Source organism: Erigeron canadensis, chromosome 6, assembly GCF_010389155.1.
Source record: "Erigeron canadensis isolate Cc75 chromosome 6, C_canadensis_v1, whole genome shotgun sequence".
NCBI lineage: Eukaryota > Viridiplantae > Streptophyta > Magnoliopsida > Asterales > Asteraceae > Erigeron > Erigeron canadensis.
Genome location: NC_057766.1, coordinates 26,109,547 through 26,117,931, shown reverse-complemented (window position 1 = coordinate 26,117,931; position 8,385 = coordinate 26,109,547). Strand labels below are relative to the sequence as shown.

General features: G+C 33.7%; 1 pseudogene; it reads right to left on the bottom strand.

Moving 5' to 3' along the window:
* Positions 1–318: 318 nt before the first annotated feature.
* LOC122604566 lies at positions 319–1,516 on the bottom strand (annotated as a pseudogene).
* Between the last annotated feature and the right edge of the window lie 6,869 nt (positions 1,517–8,385).

Here is an 8,385-nt window from a genome sequence, read left to right as displayed (position 1 = left end):
CCTAAGTTAGACCTTGTACTTCCAAACATGGAATTGGTACATAACATCTCCTTACAAACACACTTCCAATGTCAACTTATATACTCTAAGCCCGATCTTTCGGGCAGGCCTCATCATCGTTTCCTTTATATTAGAGCGTCCACCGGATAACTTGTAGCTTTTGAGAAAAATGACAACCAAGTTCAGAGAAGGAATTACAAATCCTTTCACTATCAAACCATTGACAACATAAAACATGAAAAGCCAGTATTTTTCTTTATATCTTTTCCCTAAAAGCTAATGCTTACATCAACACCACTACAAAATGAAACGAACGTGCTACATATGGATAATTGCATCCCCCAACAAACCTTCCCGACACAACCTACTAATCATGACATTATGTATGAGTGTCAGGTTAAAAACCTTTATCAATCATGTTTTGGAAAAGATTCCTCGCAATATTAAGCATCCTACATTTGCTTGCACTATCAATAAGGGTAATGTATACAACATTTGAAGTAAGCTTGCTATCACCCATCAAATTGAACAGAGACAGTGCCTTTTCCACTTGATTGTTGTTGCAAAGACCCACTAGAACTATTTCGTAAGTCATATCACTTGGCATTTGGCCTTGTGTTCGCATCTCATCAAACAGTTTGAGTACATCTCCACATCTTTTAGCCGTGAATAGTCCCTGTATGAGGGTACTGTAAGTGACTATATTGGGTATTATACCTTTTCTAGTTAGTTCCGTGAACATATGCATGGCCTTGTCTATCTTGGGACTCTTGCAATACCCATTCAATAAACTGGTGTAAGTAACAATATTAGGGAAGATACCTTTAGATTCCATCGAATCTAAAACTGTCTTTGCTTTGGTCATTTCACTTCGCAAACAGTAATGATCGATAAGTGAGCAGTAAGTAACTATGCCAGGAACTGTGCCTCTATTAACCATGACATTGATAATATCCTCGGCATCTTTTACATTACCTTCTTTGCATAATGCATCAACTAGTATATTATACGTGTGAACATCTGGAGAGATCCTACAATCTTCCATTTCTTTTAGCATCTTATACACCTCATCCCACCGACTTAATTTACATAGACCAGAAATCAAAGTGCTATATGTGATGACATTAAGTGTGACCATCTCTTTAAATAGGTTAAAGGCATCGTCAATCATCTGATCCTTGAAAAGACTATCTATGATGGTGCTATAAGAAACGACATTAGGTCTATAACCTTTTTGATCCATCATCCTAAGCAAAGAAATAGCAATAACGTTATTGTCGAACTTGCAAAGCCCCTTGATCATTGTTTTGAACATAACAACATTAGGCTGACAAAGTTTGAGTTTGATGAGTTTCTTGAAGAAGAGCTCAGCCCTAAGAATCCTATCTTCTAAGACGAGCCCGTTTAAGAGTGTACTAAAAATGTAGACATCAGGTATGATACCTCGTCTGAAGCAAAAGCCGTCATTGATTCAACGAATCTGACAATAACACTTGATGGATATATTCACACTGTATGATTAACAGGAGCAACACATCTACATGGAGCAAATCAATCCGCTTAGAAATAAGGTTCGAAGTTCCTTGGTAAGTGCGTAATGGTACAATACCATATTGTTAACCATCTGCTGCCTCATCTTTGTGAGCTCGCCTTCATGCTTCCGTGGATAACTAAGAAAGAGATGACGACTAACAACCCATTTCAAGTACGAATCTCCTTAACAACTCCGCTCTTTCATTGCATACAGTTTCCTGACATGAAGCTGCAGTCAAAGCTTCGAAGATGCGTCACAATGATAAGGCAATCAACATATATACCAAAAATAACAACCAACAAAAAAAAATGGCTCGATTGAACAATAATACCTTAAGAGTAGGGCAAATATATGTAATGCAACTAAAGAAAGTCAACTACATAAGCACAGAATATCTAAGACAACTTTGGCCCTGTTCCAATAGTTCCCAAATATTCAAGCAACCATGTCCTTAAAAAAAACTCATTCGGTTTTGGGATGGTAGGGTTACAGTCTCACAGACCCAAAGTTTCATAACAAATGTCAATATAATACCACAAATAATATTCAGAATATCATAAAATAAACAACCAAACCTAAATTAGGGAGATACAAAAACGATAAAATTAAGTGTGTAAACTACAAAATCAAGTCTGGGATACTAGAGTGATACAAGAGAAGCACGGTTAAACACGTGCTATTTCATTCAGTTACAAATTAAAAGTTCAAATAGGCAAATCAATTCTTCAGTCCTTGTTCTCCATTGTCCATTGACTTGCAAAGACAATGATTATATTAAGCATCAACCCAAAATATCATTACAAAGATAAAAATAATATTAACAAAAAAAAAAGGTTCTTGATACATACGTGTCAATCTCAAAGTGATAATCTAGTGACTCCCAGTCCTCCAAGGGGATTCGGGGTTTTCCCAAACCCTTTGGTGGGTTCATATAGAATGAGATCCCTGAATTAAAATTCACCCCACTTATCAATTTTTAACCGAACATCCTTAGCACACCCAGTCACTGCCCAGCCCTTAAAGTATAGCTTATTCTTATCATTCAGATCCTCATCCACCTTCTTTGCTACTCCAAATGGGAAATTCGTTTTTATCAACACCTGGACTTTCCCATTTTTCTCAAGCAAAGGAATGCTCTCACGAAAAAAACCCTATTAACAGATCTTTTGGTAGTTGAATATCGTGAGAAGGGGCAGTCAAATGCTGTGGATAATTAAAACAAATTGTGTCAAACTTTTGGGATGGTATTGTCACGAGATTCGTGGCATCCACACCAAAGAGAACAGTAACTCCTACATCTCTTAACTTAAGAACTCTTGCTTCCAATCCCCTATATATTTCATAAGCCAATGCTGGAAAAGAACCATTATTTTATGATTATTTATATCGTAAGATATAAATATAAAGAATTCTATGATTATAATAAGTTGACTTAGCCTCATCCTCAAAAACGGTCACAAAAACTTCTCTTCCAAGAAAATCTTCTCTTCCAATAACCGTCTTTTGTCTTATCATCTCTTGTCTTATCAACAATTGTTTCATTTAATGAACAGAAACCTCACCTTTACTAAAAATATGATAAGACAAGAGACAGTTGTTGGAAGAGAAGTTTTTCTTTTTGGAAGAGAAGTTTTTGCGACAGTTTTTGAGGATCAGGGTAAGTCAACTTTTATAATCATAGAATTCTTTATATTTTTATCTTACAGGATAAATAATCATAAAATAATGGTTTTTTCAGCATTGGGATATGAAAGATACAAGGGATTGGAAGCAAGAGTTCTTAGGTTCTGAGATACAAGAGTTACTGTTCTCTTTTATGTGGATGCCACGAATATCGTGGCAATACTACCCCAAAAGTTTGTCACGATTCGTTGTAATTATCTATATCAAGTGACTGCCCCTTCTCGCGATATTCAACTGCAAAAGGATCTGTTAATAGGTTTTTTTCGTGAGAGCATTCCTTTGCTTGAGAAAAATGGAGATGTCCAGGTGTTGATAAAAATGAATTTCCCATTTGGAGAAGCAAAGAAGGTGGATGAGGGTCTAGATGATGAAAATAAGCTATACTTTAAGGGTTGGGTAGTGACTGAGTGTACTAAGGAGGCTGGGTTAAAAGTTAATAAGTGGGATGAATTTACTTCGGGGATCTCATTCTATATGAACATACCAAAGGGTTCAGGAAGAACCCTGAATTCCCTTGGAGGATTGGGGAGTCACTAACTTATCACTTTGAGATTGACATGTATGTATCAAGAACCTTTTTTGTTTTGTTGATATTATTTTTATGTTTGCAATGATACTTTTAGGTTAATACTTAGTATAATCATTATCTTTGCATGTCAATGGACAATGGAGAACAAGAACTGAAGAATTAATTTGCCTATTTGATCTTTTATTTCGTAATTGAATGAAATATCATGTGTTTAACTGTGCTTCTTTTATATCACTTTAGTATCTCAGACTTAATTTTCGCGGTTTACAGAATTAATTTTACCGTTTTTGTATCTCCCTAATTTAGGCTTGGTTGTTTATTTTCTGATATTTTGAATACTATTTGTGGTATTACTTAAGCTATTGGCATTTGCTATGAACCTTTGGGTCTGTGAGACTATAACCCGACCATCCCAAAACCGGATGAGTTTTTTTTAAGGACATGGTTGCTTGAATATTTGGAAACTATTAGAACAAGGACAAATTTGTCTTAGATATTCTATGCTTATGTAGTTGACTTTCTTTAGTTGCATGACATATATTTGCCCTGCTCTTAAGGTATTATTGTTCAATCGAGCCATTTTTTGTCGGTTGTTATTTCTGGTATATATGGTGATTGCCTTATCATTGTGACGCATCTTTTAAGCTTTGACTGGAGTTTCATGTTAGGAAGTTGTTTGCTATGAAAGAGCAGAGTTGTTAGGAGATGCGTACTTGAAATGGGTTGTTAGCCGTTATCTCCTTAGATATCCACAGAAGCATGAAGGTTAGCTCACAAAGATGAGGCAACATATGGTTAACAACATGGTATTAAACTTCTTGGTCACTTTTGTAGTTTTTGGATGGTGGGTCATACATCCTAACCCAAACCTCACCTGGTTGCTCATGTTAGACCCATTTACAGACCATTTTAAATTAAAAAGGTATAGGATAAAATCATATGTTGAGTTTTTTTTATATAAAAGAAAGCATTGAACTGTCACCAACCTGAGCTCGTCGACCCATTTATGAGCGAAACCTATTTAGCCCTAACCCACACTAATTTATGTTTGTGTTGCGCTAATGTCAAGTCAAATATTGTTATGTAACTCCAATAGAACGAAAGCATATAAAGGACAAATTTGAAGATGCAAGAGAACACCTTACAAGTATTTACTAAAGATTATTTGAAAGAAAACATTGAATCGAATGAAAATTCAAACTGTACACAATAATCTAAGAAATGGTAAAGAGTAGGGCAAGCAATCCGTGTTGTGTTTGAGTGATGTGCTCCCATAACCCAACTCAGCACATGCGAATTATGTTAAAAAATGTGACCTTGACACGTTTATTAACCCATTTGTATAATGGATAACATTGATATCCATAATTTAACTATAGATTAAAAAAATGTACAGTGCCTAATATAATTGATTTCTGTAAGTAGTGTCTTGTAAGGATCGGCTTTTGTGATATGTCAAAATTAGCTGAAAGTTGAACCAAAGCCAAAATAGCAAAATCAATCAAATTACCGAAGTAACCAATGCGATTATTCAAATAAGCATCAACCATTTATCACTATGCTCTAAAATGACTTAAACATCTTCTAATTAAAAAAATACTACTATGATGTATAGAATATAATATTACATTTGGGAATGATACAAAACTGCATTTCAAGATCATATTAATTTTGGAAATTAGATCATGAAACACAAGCATTTTGAATGATATTAAAACTAACCTCAGTAAGCTAAGAATTAACTTTTGGAAAGTCCAACATTGGACGGCTCTATATCATGCACACATGGTGATGTGACTAATTTTATCCATTACTCACATCATTATTGGCCATTTTATTATGTGTTTTAAGTCGTTTTCGTATGCATTTGGCGCATTTATGGTGTTTGTTAGTGTTTTCAGGCTCTAAACAGGTTACGCGTTCAATTGGTGCATTTTTGGAAGACTTATTGGCCCAGAAGTGATTTATAATATTGAGAGTTGATTCGAGTAGAAGAGACGGCGAGATTAAGCAAGTTCAAGATCGAAAGAAGGTTGTTCTACACAAGTATATGACTGCGCTGCAGTGGGGATGTACCTAGTCCACTGCGCTGCAACCATAATCCACAGAATGTTATTGAACTAACCCCACTGCGCCGCAGTGGGGATGGCGATGAAGAGACTGCGCCACAGTCAAGGAAGCAAGAAACCAAGACGTGGAAACAAGCTGCGCCGCAGTGGTGGCCTTCACAAGCCACTGCGCCACAGTCACCCTAAAGTCGAAGTCAAAGGCCCTCACTCACATCTCACCGAGCCACAGTGAGTGCACGGGACCTGAAGGGTTTTGGACGAATTTTGCATCAGATTTGGAGAAGTATAAATAAGAAACATAACCCTAATTCCCAACTTATCAAAAATCTTTCTAAGAGCTGTTCTACAAGGGTTCTTCAATCTCCAATCAAGATAATTTCTTAGGCGGATTCGTTAAAGATTCACGAGCACCCATCTAGATCATATCTACTTTTACTGTCTTGCAATTTACTTTTCATCAAACGATTTGTACATCATGTTTCTCTTCTATTTTAATTGTTATTGTGGATTGATCATGAGTGGCTAAACGTTTAATCACCCATCTTGATGAAACGAGACGGATAATGTGATTGAATATTTTTAATTCAAAAGAGTTTATTTAATTATCTTTGTTTTGTGATCTTGATGATTTTAATTCTTTTTATTAATTAATTTTGATATTGGTTGCATATAATTCTTCGTTGGTGGTACTAGTTGAATGTGTATGCAATTTTAAAATGGTTACTTGTCTATGAGTAATTATCACTAGTTCATGGTATGATAGTGAATATCATTTTAAGAAAAGATTAATTTTGTCAACGTGATTGATAGCGGTTGGTGGTACCACGTTACTGTCACATAGGTGCAATTGATAATTTGATAGTCAATAAAACTAATTGTTGGAAGAGCTGTCTTTGTTTTGGTGGTACCGGCTTAGATAATTTAACTAGCAATTAGGTGATTCGGTATTTTGTTCACGGTTGGTGGTACCACGTGAGCACCTTAATTTTGTCACGATTATCTTTAAACTCAAGAGAATTTGTTCTTAATTAAATGCAATCACATTTGAAGTTAAATTATCAGTATATGTAATAATTTTAATTTAAAAAAGGTTCCTAAAAGTTTCTGCTTTTTTAAGGGTTCTTAGAATAACTTTTCCATATATATATATATAATATAACTAAGAGGGGGTTGAGGATACACTTGACACCCATAATTCCTCTCTTTCAGTCTAATCCTCCCTCCTTATTAATCTTCTATTTTTTAATATTTATTTAATAGTTATATTATATATTGTTTCCTTTTTAGTCTCGGCCCACACGACCGCCATCCTTTTTTTTCTATTCTTTCTGGGCTTCTTTACTCTTCTCTCGGCCATTAACCCAAGAGCCCACACTTCTCAATTTTCTTCTTTTATGTGTGACACTAATAATCATGGGTTGGGTAACCGACCTTAATCTATTATTATTATTTTATTATCCATATATAGATACAACCTAGAAAAACTCTCACATATTTTAATCCAAAAAAAAACCCCATGTACGACAACCAAAAGATAGAAGCTACGATCAACTACAAAATGTTTTTTCTTTTTATATACTTTGCTTATAATATAATTATTTATATACTTTGGTTATAATTAATCATTACTGTATTATTTAACATTGAATTCTTATGTTATTGTTATTGTTATTTCCTTTAATTTAGTTTGTTGTCCATTATAAGTTCGTTATGGCTTCAACAAAAAAAAATAAAACGACATTAGTTCCTCTTGAAGAGCTTAAATCAACACATGTTAATTATCATCTACGACTTCGTGTTGTGCATGTATGGACTGTTCCGGAGTGGAACAACCCGAAGAAAATCAAAACGTTCGAGATGGTCTTTCTTGATGAATTGATATGTATTTTTCAAATTATATAATTTACACTTTTAGAATTTAAGAAACTGCAAATTTTTAATTTAACTAAAGTTGAAAAAAAAAAGAGTAAACTAGAATCAATATTTATATGGAGTTAATTTTTGTATGTTTCTTTTTAGCTTTTGTGATATTTATATGGAGTTAATTTTCATAGTCTTTGTTGATAAATTGGTATGAATTTTTCAAATTATATAGTTTAGAATTTTAGAATATAAAAAACTGCAATTTTTAATTTAACTAGAGTTGAAAAAAAATACAATTATTATAAGATTTATATATCTTTAGACTACCCGTCCAATGGACGGATCTGAACAGTAGTGTATATATATATTAAAACAGTAGTTAACCGAGCCTGTTAAAACACTCTTTAAATCCAAAGCTATGCTAAAAAATTGCCATGTAGGATTTATCCTATATGACATTTTTTTTTATAATATTATATTATATTATTAAAAATATCTCTAATAAATCTTTGTAAAATCTTTAAATATCTTAAACATATTACAAAATCATTACGTAAAACTTTATTCAAAACCTACAACTTTATTTATTCCTTTTTTAATTTGTTAAAGATGAACCCTTGAAGGTCATTGTTATTTTTAGTTTGATTATATAGCAACTATATTTTTACGTACTCTATTCATTTTCTTTAATTTTTGGTTCAAGTATA